We start from the raw sequence: 22,137 nt of genomic DNA on the forward strand, positions 1-22,137 counted from the left end.
CCCTGCTGGACCACAGGGGTAACGGCCCTCTTCATTCACCCCCCAGATCTTTAGATTGGACCCATTAAAACATCAGACAACGGGACGCCCAGAGAAACCAGACTCTCTCTGCACCTCCCTCTCTGTTCAAAACTACTACAGTTTAGCTAGGTGAGTCCGTGCCTCGTAACTTTACTAGGCCTCCATATTTAAATCTCAGCACTTGCCATATAAAACTCACTTGCCTGACCCTTCTATCCCCACTAGCCTTCCCTCGATTCATTGATGTGGATCTGCCTGTGCCTCTTATTGAGTACAGCCGGAAAGCAGAGGGAAAATGCAGGCTTGGGGGATCGAGAGGTGATCTGTGAGGTGGTCACCCGATGTGCTGGTGTACTAATGAGCAAGTGAGGCCCATCTACTCATCCAGTGGTGCAAACAAGGACTACAAAAGTGATTCGAAGTGCTTCAGCAATCTGTGCTGTTCATATTTGACAGATAGAGAAGGACAGAGTTCCACACCTGGGCAATCACATCACCTGATGGGTGTCAGACTGCACAAAGGCTCCAGTGTCTAAGAGTTCCACCTGAGCTTCCAGGTTTTAAAATTACTGTTACCTGAATTGTAAAATTCCCATAAATACTGTTCTTTTATGAAGACCAGAAAGTGTCCTGTAATTATTCACTATTGAACCAACAACTAACCTTCTTCTCAGTCAGGACAGCCTAGTCCCAAATAGGAAAAATAATTAAGATTGCACTGTACTGTACTGTATATCCACATCTATGCCAATTCATTAATACATTATCATTGCACAAAGTTTAAATATCACTTAAATAAAAAAAAAACGAAAACATCAAAACATAATGAAAGAATATATTATTATTGTACTGTGGAACCTTGAAAGATCTCTGAATACCAAGAAATGCACACACTAGGAAGTTAAAATTTTGCTGTTGATAAAAATGTTATTACTGCAGAAAGTCAGAACTAAAACTAATAAACTAGTTAACATAATACTGTGTCAATACTAAGAAATCTTCACCACAGAATGCATGGAGTTTGCATGGGTTTCTTCCCACAGTCCAAACACATACTGTACTGGTACTGTAGGTTGTTTGCTTCTGGGAAAATTGGCCCTGGTGTGAGTGTGTGTATGTTTGTGTCACTGTGCCCTACAGTGAACGAGTGTCCAGTCCAGGGTGTATTCCTTTGCTTTCTGGGATAGAATCCGGCTCCCCACAACCCTGAATTGAAAGAAACTGTTAGAAAATTGATAGACAAATAGTTGCTTCACATGTAGTGTGAGTTATATCACTATCCCAACATCTGTGGTGGACACAAAATGAGCTTTAGAAATGAGGAAGATATGGAATACAGTAGAACTAACACAAACAGACAACAATAAATTTAGGAAGTGGAAGGCTGCAAGTTCAACTCCTAGGTTAAGCAGCATTCTGCTGTTGTACTCTTAGGCAAGGTGCTTCAGTAACATCGATCATCATTAAGGTGAGTTTCTGATTTATTAATCACATCAAAATTATTTTAAACACTGTAGCTGTGAAAACACCAGACTCTGGTATTTCCTATCAAGAGTCTTTTGTTCAGCAAATCGGAAAAACTATGAAGCAAAGAGCATGGAAACAAAACTGAGATTTCAAAGAAAGAACAAAATGAGTTCCACAAATTGGGACTATAGTAGGGACTATAGTATAGTATAGTAGGTAAACACATGCTGCCATTTAACAGCATTCAATTTTCAAATAAGGTGAAATATATGTAGCTGAAGACATTAAGTTGTATGAAGCTTAAATGCAATATTTATTAATCACCGTATTATTTTTGCACTGTCCCCCAAATTACTTTTGCACTGTTTTTGTCCTGTTGTATTCTTTTTTCTGTTTGTGTATTTGCACAGTTTTGATTACACTGTTATGTTATTACAGTTATTGTTATTGTGTTACTGTCTATTGTCTTGTCTTCTGTTCTATTTATATACTGAACCTGAGTGACTAATGAGAAACACTTTTCACTATACTATGCACCCACGTACGTATAATGACAAATACATTTGAATTGAATTGAATTAAATTGAACAAAGGGCCTAAAATCACATTGAAAAATATTAAAGGTAATCCAAAATAATCTAAGACATAACTACAAAAAAAAACATAACTACTGTATGAATAACTTTTCCTGGAATGGAAGGACTGATATCTAGTGGTCACAGAGCCCTCAGGCCTTCTCAATATGGGTCTGGCTGATTGATTGATATCTACTTGGAATTCTACAGCTTTTTAAAACCATAGATCAGAGCTGCCCTATCTGGTGTTTGGCAGCAGAGGGCAGTGTTGAAGCACAAATACGAAGTTAGTATGCCCTTCCTACAGCCACAACCAGCCCCAGGTTTTATTGCAGGTGGGATTTTTCATGACCTGGAAAGAAAAGGTTGCTTTTAATTACACTGTCCCAAAATGTGTGAAAATCTAAAGACCTCAAACAGAAGAAAAATGAATAGTACTCTGGCGGAATCAGAGGTACAGAGTTTTCCAGTAACTCACCAGTAGAGAAAACTGAACAGAATTTGAACTTTTCTTCCTTCTGCCACCATGAAGCCTAAAGACTAAACTTGAAGCACCTATTATATAAGCATGGCAGGGTTACTTCATACGCTGCTACTGTTTTAAATCAATTCACATTTCTAATTTCATTCATCACATTACACGTGACAACTTGCAGGTCATTAAAATATTTTCATATTTTCTTTGTCTTGCAGTAATCTCCTTATCCTGTGGGAGAAAGGATAAGTCAGTATAGGATAAACATTGTAAATAAACCATGGTAGGCCAGAGAATCCCTTAAAAATAGAACTGTAAATATTTCAACTTAATATACCGCACTTTAAACTATTGAACTTAAAAATAAATGTATACAAAGCCAGCCAGAGTTGCTGACAAGAGGGAGAATTGAAAGACAGGCAAAAGTTCTACAATTATAAAAGTATCAGTCTGAGCACTATGTGGCATGAAATTTTATAGCAAAAATATTAAATTAGCAAGAAAAAAATGTGGGGACAAGCTAATTGATAATAGTCTTCGCTGTATTGAGGTCAGAAGGATCTGATCTCGCTTTGAAAGCAACTCTATTAGCTTCTATTAGCAAAGGTGTGGTAAAAAAGGAAATATTGCCAGATCACATGGAACACAGACATGGAAAGACAGAAATCCATCTATCCACTTTTTAACTGATGCACCCAATTCAAGATCATGGGGGAGCCAGAAGCTATCCTGGCATGCAACAGGCACAAGGGAGGGTAGGCCCTGGGATGCCAATCTATTGTAAGGCACACCCAGACACAACCACACACACAGTCACACCAGTGCTAATTTTTCCAGAAGCCAATTAACCTTCAAATATGTATTTGGACAGTGGAAGGAAACCGGAGCTCCCAAAGGAAACCACATGAATGCAAGGAGACCATACAAACTCCACACAGATAGCACCCCAGGTCTGGAATTGAACCAGAGCCCCAGATAGCACAATAGCCCCAGAGCTGCAAGACAGCAAAGCAAACAACTGTGCCACACAGCCTTCCACTAATTCTCTGACATTAATCCCATATACACATTTCCTGACAGGGAAAAAATCCTTCAGGATAAACACAGAAATAACTGGATTCACAGAGTGATTCCACATGACACATGACACATCCAGCATCTTGTATTTCTAGTTATGTCCCTAAGTCCTTGCAAAAGCAGTCCTAAATCCTGTTATTTCCTGCAATTCTACAGTGCCCTGCTCTAAAATGATGCCCCTGTACAATACATAGAATGGTCAATGGGTTTGTATTGCAATTTTCTAATTTAAGGGTTAATTTTAGACCTGGCTGTCAATTGAACTAAATTGGCAAGCCAAGGAAAGGAAATGAATGCTCCATTGAAAAAAAAAAATGAATACAACACTGGTATAAGAATGGTTAGTCACATTTATGTCCCAAACTATTCGACTAATGATATTGACCTATGACTCCTCTAATTTGTCTCCTTATCCTGGAGATACTGTATATAAAAGTGCCTCACATTTACTTCATTCAAGTACAATGTTACTTAAATCTCTTGAAAGTATTATGAACATAAGAAACATAATACATTTAAATGAATTTATCAGGCTTTGTCAGTAACTTTGAGGATTTTCAATAATTCTTGAATCACTCTCATAGACTTAGATAGATAGACTGAGACATTGTCTCGGGCTAAAAAGATTGAGCCCTTTTGATCTATGAGAGTAGGGCTTTCCTTTAAACCCAGGAATGTACTTTGGATTGATTGCAATGCAGTAATGTTTTTGTTTTTAACTGCACACAAAGTTGCAAATGATGTCTTACTAGTAGACATTTCAATTTTAACAACATTCCTTGATCTGACATCTAAAATTTTACCTAAACGTCCTAACGTTCTGTCTGCATTTTTATTGTTTCCTCGTATGAATAAATGAGGTGTCATCATAGATGAATCACTTCCTCCATGTCTTCAAGCTCAGTGTTTGCCATGGTAGATTTATATATTTGTATGTTTGTTTTCACTACCTGCAGATAATGCTCCATACTTATCTGCACTAAAGTAAATTGAAGAATTTCCTGTGTGACATGGCATCACAGCATTTAAATTATTTCTGCATCTGAATAAAACAAGTTATTTATTTCCCTTTTGATGCCATGTGCTGCGAGAGCAGCTTCATACTGAATGTGGAATATATGTTCTGAATAATAATGTTTCTTTTAGCTCCATGTCGGAAACTGAATGCATAAACCTAAGTGTAACTAAAGCAGTTATTGACATTTGTCAATTAGATGGACAGTGTTTTGTTGCAATAGTTGTCAATTGTCTAGGAATAACAATGCCCCAGAATTCAGGGGTATTAAAAGATTTCTTAGTCACAGTTAATTTTTCTTTACTCGCTTGGTTGAGGGCTAACCTCCTGGCCACATGATAGGACACCATGAAGAGTGAGGAGTGACCAAGGGGAGCTGTAAACGTGAAGATAGCATGAGGAAAAGATGCAAATAACATATGAAAAGTGGATCATGTATAGTATTTATTATAATTTAGGTGATTAAGTGACATCAGAATTGATTAGAAATAACTGACAGCTGGGGCTGATTGAACTTGGCTGTTGTCCACCCTCCTGATCTTTCATTATAAACTCCATTTCATCTTCAGGCATCATAAGTGCAATACACGGACATCTGGAGCCTTGCAGACTTCATCATATCACTTAGGTGAAGTTCCTTCACTCCAGTTGGATTCCATATTTGCCACTTACAACATTTCATGGATCCATCCAAATAACCCTGACAGTAAAGATGTTATAAATACTATCTATGCGGGGTGTTTTTTTAAGCAGTGGCCTGTGTTGCACCTGTTAGTCATCCGAAGCACTGACGACATGAATGAATGCTTCCCCTGTTCGTTAAGACTTATCCAGCTTGGGAAAGCTTGGTGAATAAAGTCATCACTCTGAAAAAGGTATGCATGCGTGTCCTGGCAGGGGAATGCAGTGTGTCTGAAAAGAAACCTGGCTCTGGCACTCCATCAACATGCAAATCTATTCAAGCTGAAAGGTTCTCAGGTCATGGACATTACATTTGGCCAAATTTTATCTCTTGGCTATTGAGGACAAGTCTTTCCATTAGACCGTACACTCAGATGAAAGACCTTGTCAACACTGCAGCTTTCTGGAGGCACTAGACACTAATAATTACTCATCTAGACTGGAGTTCTCCGCACCACTCAGTTCTCCTCATTCTGCAATCTTTTATTGCTGCTTAAGCCTGCTCACCTCTTCTGTTCTCCACTTCTACAGGTACCCTGGTTGTGCCTTGACCTTACTCCCCTAACCTCTCATGCTGGTTCCACTCTTCCCCCCATTCCTGGTGGAATCAGTGTAGTTTGTGCATTTGGACCTGGAATCCTACTGTACCTGCCATCTCTCAAGGCAACTCTGTGTGCCAACATCCTCAGTTGCTCACATCAGACAACAAAATACCCACTTGCATCAGAACTGCACTTACTGGCTGTTACAGAAGTCTTGGTATTTTCAGTTTGATCATGCAAATATTCTTTATCTAAATTGTTTTGCTTCCATTTTCCACTGAATGATGTATCCATCTGGATTTTTTAACCCATATTTCCATTTTTAAACTTTTTGTTTAACTCTATGAAGAAAATGCAGCGACATACATATTTCGCTCCACTGCTCAGTTGGTGCACTCCCCTCTTACAAAAGGAAAAACATGGGAGACAAGCTTATTTCATCTCCCGTCCCATTTGTGGCACTGAGGTTTTTGGGAAGCGGACTGGACTGTGAGTCCCTGCACAGACAACCATTCAAAACAAGTCCAAACAGGAGCCCTTGAGTGCTTTTGGCAGCGAGACATTTATTTTATGTTTTTCCAAGCATCCGCCAAGCGAGACTAGCGTGTGTGTACCTGACTGCTCAGTAACCACAGCTGAGAGGCGCATAGCCAGGGCTGTCTCACTGTCTGTCAATCACTTCACATTAGCACAGGGACTCACATTCCCCAGATTGCTGAATATCTTCTTTTCCAGACATGGCTATTTGATACATTCCAACAGCTAATCTAAAATCAGCATTAATTCTGTTAGGAATTCATAACCACACCACTGGAGATCCAAGACGGATTGCTTGTCATTATGGATATCCAGCTAAACTTAGTTGATGCTAATAGGCACCAACATTTTCTGGATAGATCTACAGTACATACCTTTCCCATTCTCTTATTCCAGGTTCCTATTGAACCTGCTATGTTCACAAGCCGCTATTCAAGAATCAGAACTGAATCTACTGTATAAAGAAGAAGAGTAACTCCAGGGAGATGACAGATTTTTCTGCTCTTTGCCACTCATCAACAGTGTTTTTTTTTGCCACGGAGGAAAGTATAGCACATACTGTAAACTTCAGTTAGTGCTGTAACAGTGATGAAGAAAGCCTAATTTATGTGAGTTTTAAAAACCAACATGAATCGCGTTGAGTTTTTGACAGGTGTAAATGTACATGATCCTTGAGAGAGATCTGATGTTGACAGTCCTAAGAAAAGTAGAGTTAGTGCCTTTCATTTCTGGGAAAAATGACATTTTGTGCCCAATTTGATATATGCTGGCAAGTTTGCTGTTGGAAAATGGATCTTTCTACTGTCATCGTGGTCTGAGGAGGAATGAGGCCCACAGAAGGGTAGGAACATTTTTCTTTTATATAATTTCTTTTGTCTTGCCCACAGAAACTTAATCTTTGCTTTTGAACACGGATAGAAAAAAAAGTGTTGCAAGTTCTGACTGATCCTTTATCTTCTAATTAAAACATGACACTTGTTCTGTCAGTTTCACAGATCTGTAAAATTAAATTAATTATTTCTGAAGTTACTGTATTGAACTTTAAACATGTTTGCATTACATATACTGCAGTGTGTAACAAAAAGTTCTAACAGTAAAGTTCTCATTTACAGTGGTCCCATAAGATCCCCTAGAGTTGCTGAGTGCTCTCTGGATGTACCTGAATTTCAGATTACAGTGTTAATTATTTTCGTATGTTTTACGGGGAGTTTTTGAATTCTTACCTATCCAGCTGCCCAGTGATGAAAATGTGTAACTGCATCATCATCTGTCTAGTGTACCTCCAAGAGCAAGAAGAGTGAAGGGTTTCAGATGGAGTCCAGATGTGTGCTCAAGAAAAAGTGCACTATTGGTTCATGTTATGATCGCCTGTCTAAGTTTCCCACAAGAACATATGTTAGTCCTACAGGATCTCTGGCTCTAGTCCAGTTTGAGAACTTTGCCCACTACAGCCAGATGTTCAAGGACTGATGAGACCAAACCAGGAAGTTTTATTACAGCACCTCCTTGTGGCCAGCTGTGCAGCAAATACTTGAAGCACATCTGCCATTCAGCTGTTTCCATTATGGTCTACAAAAGCTGCTGTACACAAGGGGCAAGGCAGGAAAAAAAAAGGTTTTCACACTGCCTTGTATTAGCATATACTTCTTACTGCTCTAATATGAACCTCTATTCACGTTACATTAAGAGAGATATGACTTTGAGGTGGAAACAATTATTTATGACAATTTAGCAGCCCCAGTGACTTTCCAGTTACAATCTGAAGCAAATAAGACATCAGAGCTTAGATACCCATTTTAAGATATCACCAGATATTACCAGATACTACCACACTGTACTAAGGAAAAAAAAATTATGATGGTTCCCATCAATGACATGAGCGTGCGCTTGTAGGACTACCTTGCTTTAAGACTAACGTGCTTTACTGTCCACTAGGATGGGTGCCTGGTGGCTGCAACCCCACCCCCACCCGAAATACTGATGCTAGCCCCAGATCTTGGAAGCAGTCTCTGGGAAGACTCTGACTCTGAGAGCGCAATGACCTGGCCTGGCTATTAATAGCAGCCAGCAGGCAGGCCTGAGGGAACCAGGGATGCATCCTGGAAAGAGGAGCTGTGCTAGCCAGCAGAGAAGGGGCTGAAATCATGGTCATGCTATCAGTTCTCACTGCTCACCTTTTTAATCACTATTGCAGTCATCCCATAGTGTGGTGTGCATTTTGCAATCTGTCACTTCTTGAGCTTTGCCCATTTCCAAAAGAATCACTTTAGTGAAGAAGTTAGTGGGCAGCAGAGTGGCACAGTGGTTAGCTTTGATGCCTTTCAATGCTGGGGTTCCATTACTGAGGTGCTATCTGTGTATATGTTCTCCTTATGCACTAGTGGGAATCTTCCTGATGCTCCAGTTTTCCTCCCACAGTCCAATGACATACTGGTAATGTAATGGGCTTCTGGGAAAATTGGCCCAAGTGTGAACGTATATGTATTTGTGCCTGTGTGTGCTCTGCAATGGACTGCAGTCCCATTCAAGATTTACCTTGCCTTGTGCCTGTTACTTGCCAGGATAGACTCTGGCATTTCCTGTGACCCTGTATTGGATAATGCATTTAGAAAATTAGGTACTAATGCATTGATGTTCACTGCTGTGCAAAAGTCTTAGGCACAATCAGAAGGTACACTATATGTACAGTATGTTATTGACCTCTGATAATTTGTTCAAGGTCACTAACTGGTCATTAACCATCTGCGAGTCTGGTCAGTACCTGGATGGGAGACTTCCTGGGAAAAACTAAGGTTGCTGCTGGAAGAGGTGTTAGTGGGGCCAGCAGGGGGGACTCACCCTGCGGTCCATGTGGGTCCTAATGCCCCAGTATAGTGACGGGGACACTATATTGTAAACAGGCGCCATCCTTCGGATGAGACGTAAAACTGAGGTCCTGACTTTCTGCTGTCATTAAAAATCCCAGGGCATTTCTTGAAAAAAGTAGGGATACAGCCCCGGCATCCTGGCCAAATTTCCCATTGGCCCTTACCAATCATGGCCTCCTAATAATCCCCATCTAAGAAATGGCTTAATTACTCTGCTCTCCTCCCCTACTGATAGCTGATGTGTGGTGAGCGTTCTGGCGCACTATGGCTGCCGTCGCATCATCCAGGTGGATGCTGCATATTGGTGGTGGTGGAGGGGAGTCCTCATTACCTGTAAAGCGCTTTGAGTGGAGTGTCCAGAAAAGCACTATATAAGTGTAAGCAATTATAATTAAAGTATTATTAACTAATTTGTTAGTGTTTTCCAGTACTGTATCAAATTTTTACAATCTTTAGTTCACAATGATCTTGATCTTCAAAAATGTGATCACAGCAAACTCCAGCCAAACTGTTAATGAGCAGCCAAAATGAAATATTGCAGTAACTACAGTTATTATTAATTAGATACCACTGTCTCATTGTCAGTTGTTCTTCTTCATTAACATCATTAGTTCATTAGTTCATCATAGTTCTTCATGGGTGCAAACACCCATGAAGTTAAAAGGCTATTTTTTGGACTAGAAAATACAGATGTATCAGTATTAATAGTCAGCTTAAACCTAAATGGCTGAAATGTCAATAGATAAACACAGAGTTCTGTTTTTGTATAAAGAAGGAAAAACACTGAGTGATTTTATTGTCATGTGATACATGTTAAACAAGCTAATAAAAAGCTAAAAATACAATCTCTAAAAGAGATATCTAAATATTGAATTAATTTCATCTTGGCTTTTTTGGCCACTGTAGCCAGTGTGGGACATTTTAATTTAGCCATTTGAAAGGCTTTTAAAAATGTCAGTGGTAGCCACAGCAAATTTATTTCAGTAATAATTTATTAAGAAGTAATAGTTGAGCACAATTATTGCTGCTCCACAATGTTTCAGCATGCTACAGTGTAATGATTTCATAAACATAGATGGGATTTCTAAGAATTGATGATTCTTACCAAGAAAAGACTATAAAGTAAAAACTAATTGATCCATAGATTAATTCACTTCTTCTCTTCTTCTCTTAATCAATAGATGAATTCACTTCCATTAAGCCAAAATAAGAGGAAACAGTACTAGTGTGGAGCGCAGATATACAGCAAAGGTATTCTTTTCTCGTAGAAAAGTGAAGCCAAGAAATCTCTACTTCCAATCTTTTTGCTTTTGAGAATTGCTAAAGAAGAATGTTTTTAAATCTTTAAATTTCACAAACATCTGGTCTAAAGCGATTCTACTGTTATTTGCCCTAACAAATATTTTCCTGTGTTTGTTGAACATTGCAATCTGAATCACTAATTCAGCTTTAGCTGTCCAAAAGTAGCTGTTTGTAGGGTGAGGAAAATAGTGTTAAAGAAACTGCTTGAGCATACAAGTAATACTTACAGTATAGCCACAATCCTTTTGACACTTTTTGAAACAGTCTTTACTAGAACTTACCTGCTCACCCAGAAAATAGCTTTCTCATTTTCTAGAAAAGCTATCGCATCCTAAGGCTGCTTTATTAGCCACCGGGCAAGACCTTTTCACTGAAGTGTTTTTTTGTGCAGCACTCTCCATAAAGAAAACGTCCTTGCATAAAGCAGATAGTGATCTGTTCTGCAGCCTTTCCTCCATGCTGTCCTGTCCGTAACTCATATTTTCAATTCTCTTCCCTAATGCCAACACCATTAAACCATAGCGTGCAAGCTTACCTACAACAGTCAACTCAGAAAACCACCTTCATAGCATTCCTTCAATATACTTTTTAAAAGATTTACCTGTAACAAATGCTAATGTTTCTAGACCAGACAAGCCCTATTGTCATTCTCATTTCAACAAAAGTATAGCAAAACACAAAGACAAAGGTGTTTTTGCATTCAGCCAATGTTTAGACCTCTTTCCATCAAAGGGAAAAAAGTCCTCATGTTACAAAGTCAAAACTAAGTATTTAAATTGCCTCTAGTGATTTTGTGCATGGAGTCTTATATGGGTATCTCATCTTGTAATCAAAGTCATGTACAGTACTAACAAGATATCTCTTGAATACTGTAATTCTCTTCCTTTAGCACATGGTTACCTTATTATTTGTACACTTCAGCATCAAGTACAATTATTCACATGTACTGTACATAATGCCATCCAGTAAAATGGGTACTTTATATAGAGGCCAGTTTGTTGTCTATTTATAAGCTTTATTCTCATTCCACTGTGCATAAATTTTAGTCATTGCCTGTCCTAACTATACAAACCATTTTATGCATTATGAGAATATAAATATATATAAAAATTATTAAATCAAATACGTTTTTGTAGTGTTTCATATAAGTAAGCAGATTTGTTATCCAGATAAAGCTTACTTGAAAATACAGGAATGTGCGCAAGTCACCACAACAAAGATATTTCAAGGGAAACTATTGTAACAAAGAAAGCACAAATACATTGAATTAGCATCCTGGAAGATTTACAGTATAACACATCTTGCAAGCTCTTTGATCTTTTTTCTAGAATTTAGCTTAAAGACAAAGAGCTCATGAACATAGCCCAAGTGATTATATTCTAGCAGTGCTTCTTGAATGAACAACATAGTAGGTATTGTAATACATACCGCTGCACAAACCAAGGAGCCAAAACAAACGAAAACAGAAATACAGGCATGTAGCTCAAGTATTTCATTGTGTTCTCTTTATGATATCATGGCCACACATCTTCAAGGTGCATGCATTTCATATAGCACCACTTTAAAGCAGCTCTAAAGAAGATATCGCAGGAGGTGTAGGGGCTGATAACTATCTCTTTCACTGGTGTAAATAGCCCACTCTGCAGTCAAAAGTGCTTGTCTGCCAAGACAATAAACTCCTTTGTTAGGTCAGAGAGCCGTGTAGGGACTGATTAATCACTCTGCCAGTGTGAACTCAAAACCCCAGTTCACTTAACAAGCCACACAATCCTCAGTGTGGTTAGATGGCTCAGAGACCAAACTACAGATCCGCACACAAAGAGAACAACAAAACATCTCATCGTCAAACTCACTTAACTCTGTACAGGAACCATTTTTTTTGCAAATACAAGTTTAGATACTCACAAGGACCTCAACTGGTCATAGCATTTGTTCAGGTTGAATACCAGACATTGCTGATTTGAGCCTGGGCTACATCACTCCTACAGCCTGATGGGGATCCTCACATCAGCAGCATACAGCTGGCCAAAGGAAGCACGGCAGATCATGCACATTTAGGGAGAATGTTTGTGTTCTTCCCTTACACTGGAGCAAGGGCTGCTGTGGTTAACACAAGATGATTGCCAACTGACAAATCCCATTTAGGGGACATAAGTCTAGTCTATTTCTAAGATTCTAGTCTAAATAATTGTATTTTGTCGATGGAACTGATAATTTTTGTTGTCTTTTTATACTTTCATCTGCCTGTGACACCACAACACTGGTTTGCAAAAACTAGACTGGAGTTTCTCAACCTTTCTTTAGAACAATTTCAATCTTTATTCAGAATTTGCCCTGAAGGACCTATGATGAAACCTAGTATTTTGAATCCTTTTTGTATTTTGAAACCTAGATGAAACCTATGTATTTCATACCTAAATATGAAACGTGGCTCTGCTCTGCTTTTGCTGGGATTCAAGTACAGTTGCCTGAAGGCTCCAAGCACGTACACCACAACACCCTACACAGCAGCAATCTCAAGGCAATATCATCACTCCTGCAACATTCTCATTGCACTGAACCCTGATAAGTGTTAAGAGCTCTTTTTTGCTCAGCTGCTTTCAGACGTTTTCCATCTTTGTTTTTTACGTCTGTCAGATTGGGAAAACTCAACTCTTACCACACACATTTCCTACGTGAACAGCCCTCTCTCTCATGGACAAACTGACCGTGCGACATGACACTTTGTTTATTCCAGCAAACTAATATTTACTCAATATTTACTTTGGAATTGTTTTTCTCATATCTGCTTGTTCCAAAATGCCAAAGCACACCTGTTAATGTTTGGACCCCCACAACAGGCTGTGCCTCAGCACTCTGGTGCACACACGCTACACTAGACAGTGACCACAGACAGCTGTCACAGCACTTGTCTCTGGTATTTCTATATTAAGCTCAGAAATGTTCCATTCATCCTTCCACTTTATATTGTACTGTATGTTTAAGCACTGTGAGAGAGAGCCAGTATGCTTCCCAGCAATGAAGCCTTTACTGGCAGGGGAGTGATTCCACCATGCTGCATTACAATACCTCACAAAGGAACATTGAAGCATAGGCAGTAAGCAATGAGGCTGAAAAAACCTGAGATGAGTTCAAGGCAGAAAAAAGAGGCTTCACTTTGCCCCCCCCCCAAAAAAAAAAATGGGGGTCTAGATTATGCCACCACTTTGCATTTCTGAATGGAATTCTAGGAGCAGTTACTGTACCTCATAGCAATCAAAAGATGTAAGTGGGCTTGAAAAGAGATGTATTGTCAGAAGCTTGGGAACACAACTCCCTGCCAGAGGCAGAGCCCCACTCCTGAAATTGTACATGGTCTTAGAAAAACTGGGTAAGCAATAAAAAATCGAATCTGTTAGTGGAGCTGTAGGCATAGTCAAGCTCTAAGGGGAAGTCTCCTCAGCCCTAGAAGTAGGGCAATTTCAGCAAAAATTGTTTATAATTTTCAAAAATGTTTTTAAAATAAATGCACACTGGTTCTTCGCAATACATTGTCTGGGTCCACTGTTACACAAAATGAATCACAAAAATCAGTTAACTGTTTGAACATGCTGAAATTGTTTTTGACTGTGGCAAATCATGAAATTCATGCCAGATCATAAAGGTTGACTCTCCATCCAGAAGGTGACAGTGCAGTTTGTGTGACACTGTTCATTTTTCCATAATCTGCAACCTCTGATCGGCTGGACCAAGTGATCATGAGCATTCTTCACCACACCCTGTGGTTTGGCACATGACCATGTGACCATTTATCATAATAATGATACACATTTGTATCGTGTGTTTCAATACCTAATGATAAACTGTATATAAGTAATGCATGATCTGTATCCTCACTGACAAAGTAGACCAAATGGACTTTCGAATAAACAGTGAAACATGAATAAGAGGAAAAAAGTAGAAGCTATAGGGAAGTGCATGTACTGTAAAATTAAGAACAGAAGACAAATCTCTACCCAGACTGCTGTGATAGTAGAAAATAAGCTAACCCACCATGTTGTTAAAGCTAATACCCTGGCCTCTTTCAAGACCTGACGGGATGACCTCCCTGGATTTTTTTGTTCTTATCTAAACAAACTATATTCAATCAGGAAAGAGATATTACCCTAAATGCTTTTGTGATCATAAATATTGTAATGTTGAAAACAAGAGATTTTTTATGTTTTTCAAAATTATTATTTCAGCTTTGTCCAAAAGATTCTATAATATGCTTACATTGTGGTCTTTATCAAAACAAATTATGTGATTTAAAATCTTTGATTCATCTGTCATGTTATATATACTGATGGAAAAAAAGAAACTCAACATATTCTGGAATGAGAATACTATAGTTTATGCACTTTCACAAGAAGTTGTCAATTTGTTTTAAGCCCTCTGACCAGCAATACAGCTTGTGCAGTGGGGCATTGCAACTTTCCAATCACACGAAAGCTTGTTAGGTGCACTTTTACCTACTGAGGTCCAGGTGAAACAATGCCTGATCAGGTCATCTTTAAAAGGGTTTTCTGTGCATTCCATAATGCCTCAAATGTCACCAGACGCAAGGGAGAGGGCAATTGGTATGCTGCAGGCAGGTCAGTCATGTGCCAACATTGCCAGACACTACAGAGTAAGCCGCTCCACTGTGTCCCGACTGCAGAGAAGGTTTCAGCAGACCGGCAGGACAGATGACCATCCGAGATCCGGTTGCCCGCGAATGACCACACCAGAGCAGGACCGATACATCAGACTGGTCCATCTGAGAGATTGTTTCAGATCTGCCCACTGTACTGCTACTGAAACTGCCAGCAGACACAATGTCTACACTAGTGACAGGACAGTGAGGCTCCATGCTGCTGGCCTTAGAGCAAGGCAACCTGTCAGAAGCCTTCTGCTCATACCTCTTAGATGTCACACCCGACTGGCTTGGGCCAGACAGAGCCTGCGATGGACTCATCAGCAGTGGCATCAGGTCCTCTTCAAAGATTAGTCATTCTTCAGCCTGTTCCATGCAGACGGGTAGGCCAGAGTGTGGAGGAGGAGGTTTTGTGTTTCTTTTTTCCATCAGTATGCATTCAGCTGATTTAAAGCACTACAATTCATTCCAAGAAGAACAGAGGGGGAAATCATAGCCCCTTTCTGAAGTTTCTTCTCTGCCACGGGGGGATTTCCTTCTCCTGTCCTCATGCTACACACAGCCAAGTGCTGCTGGTCACTATAGTCAACTGCTGTATAATCTCTAAAGCACTGTGTGCCAAACTGTTGCAAAAGCTGCTATAACTAAGAAAGATTGACAGATTGAAGATTGTTGGTATCCTGCCCTGCTGGTCACCTTCAGTAGCTGCTATTTCTCTTTGGTTTCATTCAGCTTTCTGTCAGCCCTGTGGTGGAACCAGAGATTCCAAGGAACACCAGGAAAAGACCATCTCTGACCACCTATTCAAAACTCACCTGTTCAGATTTCAACTACAACCTGTGTGATTTACAGTATCAGTATACAGTATGTTCCATGCCCTGCATGACATTGCTTTAGACTTCTGTTACCTAGTACTTTGACATTACCTTATTTTGTTGTGGTTGTCATATGCTCTGATAGTCTTGCATGAATGCCTTACTTGAATTTTTTCCTAAATCATGTGTTTTTGTGCCAATAATAATTCACAGTTAATTATTTCGAGTGCAAGTAACTGTACATAAAGACATCAGCATGTTAAATGAATAAGAAATTGAATCAAGCAGAGATTGCAGAGTCTGCAGGGTTCTTTCTCACAGAAAATGAGGGCTGGATCCACACTCACTCATCACTGTTAATATTTGTGAAGCTTAAAGGGGTGAGTAACAAGAAATTTCATCAGTAACACTTTTTGCTAGAGGAGATATAACAGCAGACTGGAACAACACATTTTGGGAAATCTATTACCCTAGAAGCTCCAAAAGCTTCTGTTTCTGAATTATTCATAGGATTTCCCCTTTTCCTATAAATTAGGTGCTGGGTACCCTTTGTAATGTAAGTATGACATGAGTATGACCACTTGCACCGCACTTGAAGATTGTGCTTGCTGAATTTTTTCATTTCCTCAATCTGCTATCTATGAACATGTCAGAAAGGAACAGTAATAACCAGCTATCAAAAGGTTATCTCCTCATCCTAATAGGGGGCAGAAGAAGATATGGAATGAATATGGTGTATCAGAACCTTTCTGTGCAAACAGCAAAGAATGGAATTTAAGGAGAAGGCATGGTGCCACACTCTTATCAACAAATATACAAGTACAGGTACAGACAGCAGCAGCAACCAACTACTTCCCTGACGGGACTGCAAAGATTCCAGCATTCACCATCTGGAACTTCTCAACCTCTAAAAAAGAGAAAAATGGCCAAACACCAGGAGACAGCACACTCCTGCTCACTTGAAAAATGAACAGATTTTGTCATGTTTGTCTGGGATATGCCAGAAAGTACTTCATTTTTTAAATGGCCTAGTTTTAGCACTTTACAGTTGTCATTCCATATAGTTCTTATTATTTCAGAGATTCTTTTGCAGGTTTGACTCAATACCTAGTCAAATGGTGTTCTCTTTCCGATCGGATTGTGCCATACTGTATATTTATGTCAAGAAAATGTGAATACTGCCACGATAGCAAATATACATTTTGATAATGCTTGTGGAAGAGCAGTGTCAAAATTAAAAATGAAAACTGATACAAACAACAGGAGTTCATTTGGTTCATCTTGCTCATAGCTCAATGATTCTAAAACCCCCTCAGGACATTTTTTAAAGGTAGAGAAAGGTAAATTTTCATAATATTCCTTCAGCAATACATTATTATAAATAAAGCAAATTATAAACAATGCATTAAGTTTAGTTATAAATTAAGAGCAAGTCAGAAGTAAAGTGTCCACTGAACATTTGGCAAAAGAATACAAAAACTCACGTCTGATAACTTTGAAAAATAAGTCATAAAATAAGCTATCTTAAAATCTCCTCTTGTATGAAATGTCTTGAAATCCCAGATGAGGATGTTTGAGAATGTACAGTACAAGCCTGCCTTTCCAGAACCAATGGGCTGCTGGATCAGTACTGTTCCTCACACTATTCCGGGTGTTTATTCAGTTTTTAATGCACTTCCATACAATTTCCACTTGTGTCCTCGGGTTTGTGTTTCCTTGTTGAGGCTGGAAAAAGTTGATTGGGTTGACTTTGTCTGTGCCTTTGAAGATTCTGAATACTTGGATTAGATGCCCTCAAAGAATTGAGATATTCAGTTGCCAGAATGTCAGGGGTGGGTTTCAAAACTCTGCCATCAAAACAGAATGCAGCCTGAACTAAATACCCTTAGAAAGCTTGGCTATCCCTATACATGTACACGTATGTCCGTACTAAACCTAACACTTAAGTAGCTGCTCCTGCACTCTCTAATTGCATCCCTGCCATAAAACCCTGGATGATTCCAAGTTTCCTCAATTTAGAAAGCAAAAAGACTGAAGACATATGTAAAGCCAGTGCAGCAATCCTACTGTATCTGTGGATGGCACTGCATTTGAAATTCAAACTAAATTGAAGAACGTGGGGGTGATATTAGATCCAGGCTTGACTTTTGACCCACATGTGCAAAATATTGTAAAAACATCATTATTCCATCTCAAAAATATCGCCAGGCAATGTAGTCTTCGACTGTAACAATACAGCTGGTCAACACATTTGTCTTTTCTCTAACTTATTATTGCAATACCCTACTCGTTGGTGTATCTTAAATCCTTGATAAACAAACTTCAGAATGTCAAGAGTTCTGCAACCAGGTCACATGCAACTGATCATATTACTCCTGACCTGCAATCCTTTCACTGGCTTCCTATCAGGTTTTGTGTCAATTTCAAATCCCTCATGTTTACCTATAGGGCAGTACTTGGCTGGGCAACTCAGTCCCTATCTGACACACTGTATCTTCCCCACACAACCTTCAATCCCCTGATTCTGGTCAGTTTGTCCCCAAAACTCGTTTACTTTTTGTTAAGGAGAGGGCCTTCTTTTGCTATGCCCCAAAGCTCTGTAATTCCACCCCTAATATATCAGAGTGTCACCATCCCTGAATGCATTGAAATCCAGACAAAACCTTCTTCTTCCAAAAAGGCTTTTATTTAAGTGGTGCCTGTGTCTGCTCATTGCATGTTCCACTACATTTCTAATCCCCTGCGCTTCTCTGTAATGATGATGACGATGATGGTAATGATTATTATTATTTCAATATTGAGATACTTGAATCAAATTCTCATATACTATTCCCAATCTCTGATTCAATCACTGAACTCCTCCATTTTTACACTCCCTCCCATAGGCTCCATTCAGTTGATACTGCTCCTCTACTCACTGTTCCCAGGGCTACTCTTGGCTTTTGGTTGACCACGCCTTTTTCTGCTGCTGCTCAATTGTTATGGAATGCCCTTCCTCAGGTTGTACGAGAGACAAATTCTTTGACTCTCTTCAAATCCAAACACACCTTTTTTACCAGGGTCTATGTCTGTTTGGTCTGCATTCTATCTATATAAACCTGTAATCTCTAGTTTTATTTTTATCTTTTTACTGTACTTTTTTCTTTATACAAACTGGGTTTGGAAAGGCATTTAATTAAAAAAATGTAATTTGTAGTAGTAGTAATAATAGTAGTATAAGGCAATGCAATGAATATTAGCAGGCACAGGCAAGTGTGTTAACAGTGCAGATGTGTGGTTGTAGCAAGGAAACTTCAGAGTCAGTTGCCACCGAGCAATTGCACCAAAGGTGAACCCTAAAGGCAAGGATGAGGCAAGCAAGCAAGGTTTGTTGCTGAGGGAATAGACGTATATGGGAATATCCAGGAAACAAGGTTCAAACAAAGTAGAGTTGAGAATTCAAATGAAACACAAGACAGGGAACTAGGAATCTAGAGACCAGGGGAACTCAAGGAGACTCAGAGCAAAACTCATTTTACATCCTGAGCCCAGTGTTCTGTCAAGGCAGACCTTAAATAGTCTGTTCCCAAGAAGGCAGGTGTAGACACAACAGACTACAGGAACAGACTTCTTTTGTGGATGTGTTATACAGTAACTGTTTGATCACTATCAAGATTCAATCAATTGTTTTTATTTTTTTGATGCCATCCAGATTGATGCCATGACTCAACATCAAAATCGAGTCACACCGTCTCATCTCACCACTTGAGAATAAATCTGTTATCTGGGCTGCCGTCTGAATAAACAGGTGTTGTTTAAGTCAATTTGGGGATTTTAGTCATGTGACCTGCAGTGTCACACAGATGTCAAAGCTCTATTGTACTACTGTAATTAGTTTTGCTGTCTTGCTTTGTTTTTTTACCCTTTCATCATATCAAGCAATCAAAAAATTGGCTTTTTTGGAAAGCAATGTACATTTATCCCATTTTTAGTCCAAATCAGTTTTGGCAGCTTATTGCTGAAGATTTCTGAAGGTAGATTGGTTTGCATGATTCGCACTTCACCAGTCTCCATAAAATACTTTTGCTATTAAAGGTTCCATCCTAAACTTTGCAAAAAATAAGAAGAAAACAGATACATCTTTTGAAAAACACTAACCAAGCACAATTAAAACAAGCTGAAAATCAAATTGTTGAAGCTGTTTTGACATCTTGAGCTGCCCATGAAAAGTGAATTGAATTTGACCCCAGCTGCACTCATTATTCCTTGCGGTTGGTCCCATCTTGCTCAATATGAAACACATGCTTTTGTTAAGATGTTTATACAGCCTCATTGTTTCCACAGAACTGATGCAGAAGAAATATGGATTTCCTGCTTGCACTCCAGTCCAGTTCTCAGCGCCATATTCCCTTCTCCTGGTGTCAGGAGGTTTGTTATTGGAAACACAAGCCCGTCTTATTACAATCGGCATGCCTTGAAGTACAAGGAAGCTGCTGACCGCCAGACTTTAAATCATGAGGAGATGCAACAGACCGTTTTCACTGGAAGGCCAAAAGCAAAGGTAATCCAGAGTGTAGAAAGTTAACGAGCCATGCGGCAGCAATAGCAAATGAACAATAAATTGGGAAAGCTATTAGAGTTCATTATTATTCATTTACTTTGCAGATGCCCTTGTTTGGGTGACTTAAACTCGCATACAAACAATACAATGAATGTATAATCAATAAATGAAGTGAAAAGTTCAAAGGCAGCATCTATTCAAAATGTAAATATATCATTAAAACTGTTTTTTTTTATTAAATCCACACTGAAAATAATTGTTGAAACAAAAGGAAAAGTGGGTACATTATTACAATATATCTGTGGTATATCTGTGGTGAATATTATGGTAAGGCAACCTTGCATGACAAAAAGAGAAGTCTGATGCTATTAACACACAGCTTCCCAGCTTCAGGTTTCCCCCAGTGCTGTCTATGAGTGGCTTGTGATTGATTCCATTGACAACTGAAGTAGTAAAGAAAGAGAGAAACACAGCACTGGGAGAAACATGAGGTTGAACTGTAATTTGATGATTGGAGGCGCCTTCAATAACTGCAGGTGTGATTCCTATGATCCTATCATGTGAGATTGTCTTCACCAAATATGTATCATTGGTATCATTGCTTATACACATGAAGGGTTTCTTATGATATGGCCCTTTGTGATGAATGGCCTGACCATCAGTTATATTGCACCACATCATTAGTGTATTAAGTAACAGCCCATTTTGCACAGACATTCTTACTCTATAATGTGTCATTTGTGTTATATACCCTTTTTTCTTTGTTTCCATAATTATTTTGAGCAATCTATATAACAGATTTATAATGTATATATACTCAAACAATATATCATTATTTTAAACTCTATATAAAGAACTCACAGTGATGACTCCATTATCTGTGTCAATACCCTCATAGATGAACAACAAGCCAAGACATTAAGCAACTTCAGAGAGGTGTCACCCTTACTGATTTAAACAGTATTCTCCTGGTGGGCTGTTTAAGTGGAACTCAAAAGACAGTCCTTCTGGCTGGCTGGCTCACAATCCCAAAATTGTAATTGTGCTACTGGGTCCCAGATCCAGGGTAATTTTTTTAAATTTGGAAACGGTGGTGATTTTTCTTCCTTTTAATCTTAGTGCTGCATATCACAAACCTTAAATATTACAAGCTCTCAGGGGTGTTTTAGGCTGAGATTAGGTCACTCTTTTTGAAACAGGCGGAGCACACATAAGATTCCTGTTCAATGGCTTGTTGGCCAGTGTGCTCATAAAATGAGATTGCCAATTGATACAACCGGTCTGTGAGAATTGTGTGCTGTAGAACACTACAGTGAGGTACAAATGCAAAAGGCACTTTTGGGAATATATTTCTGTAAGTAAGGATATTTCACACCATTGACTGAATGCTGGTAAGCTTGCTGGCTGTATGTTATAATAGGAGCATATTTTGGTTGACACCACTGATATTCATACTCTCTAAAATCTACAAGTTATACCAGTACCCTCTCACCATTATTTTTGTAAGAGCACTAATAAAATAATAAATACTACTTCTGATGAACTGCGTATAACCACACATAATTAAAT

Source organism: Atractosteus spatula, chromosome 14, assembly GCF_055471065.1.
Source record: "Atractosteus spatula isolate fAtrSpa1 chromosome 14, fAtrSpa1.hap1, whole genome shotgun sequence".
NCBI classification, from domain to species: Eukaryota; Metazoa; Chordata; class Actinopteri; order Semionotiformes; family Lepisosteidae; genus Atractosteus; species Atractosteus spatula.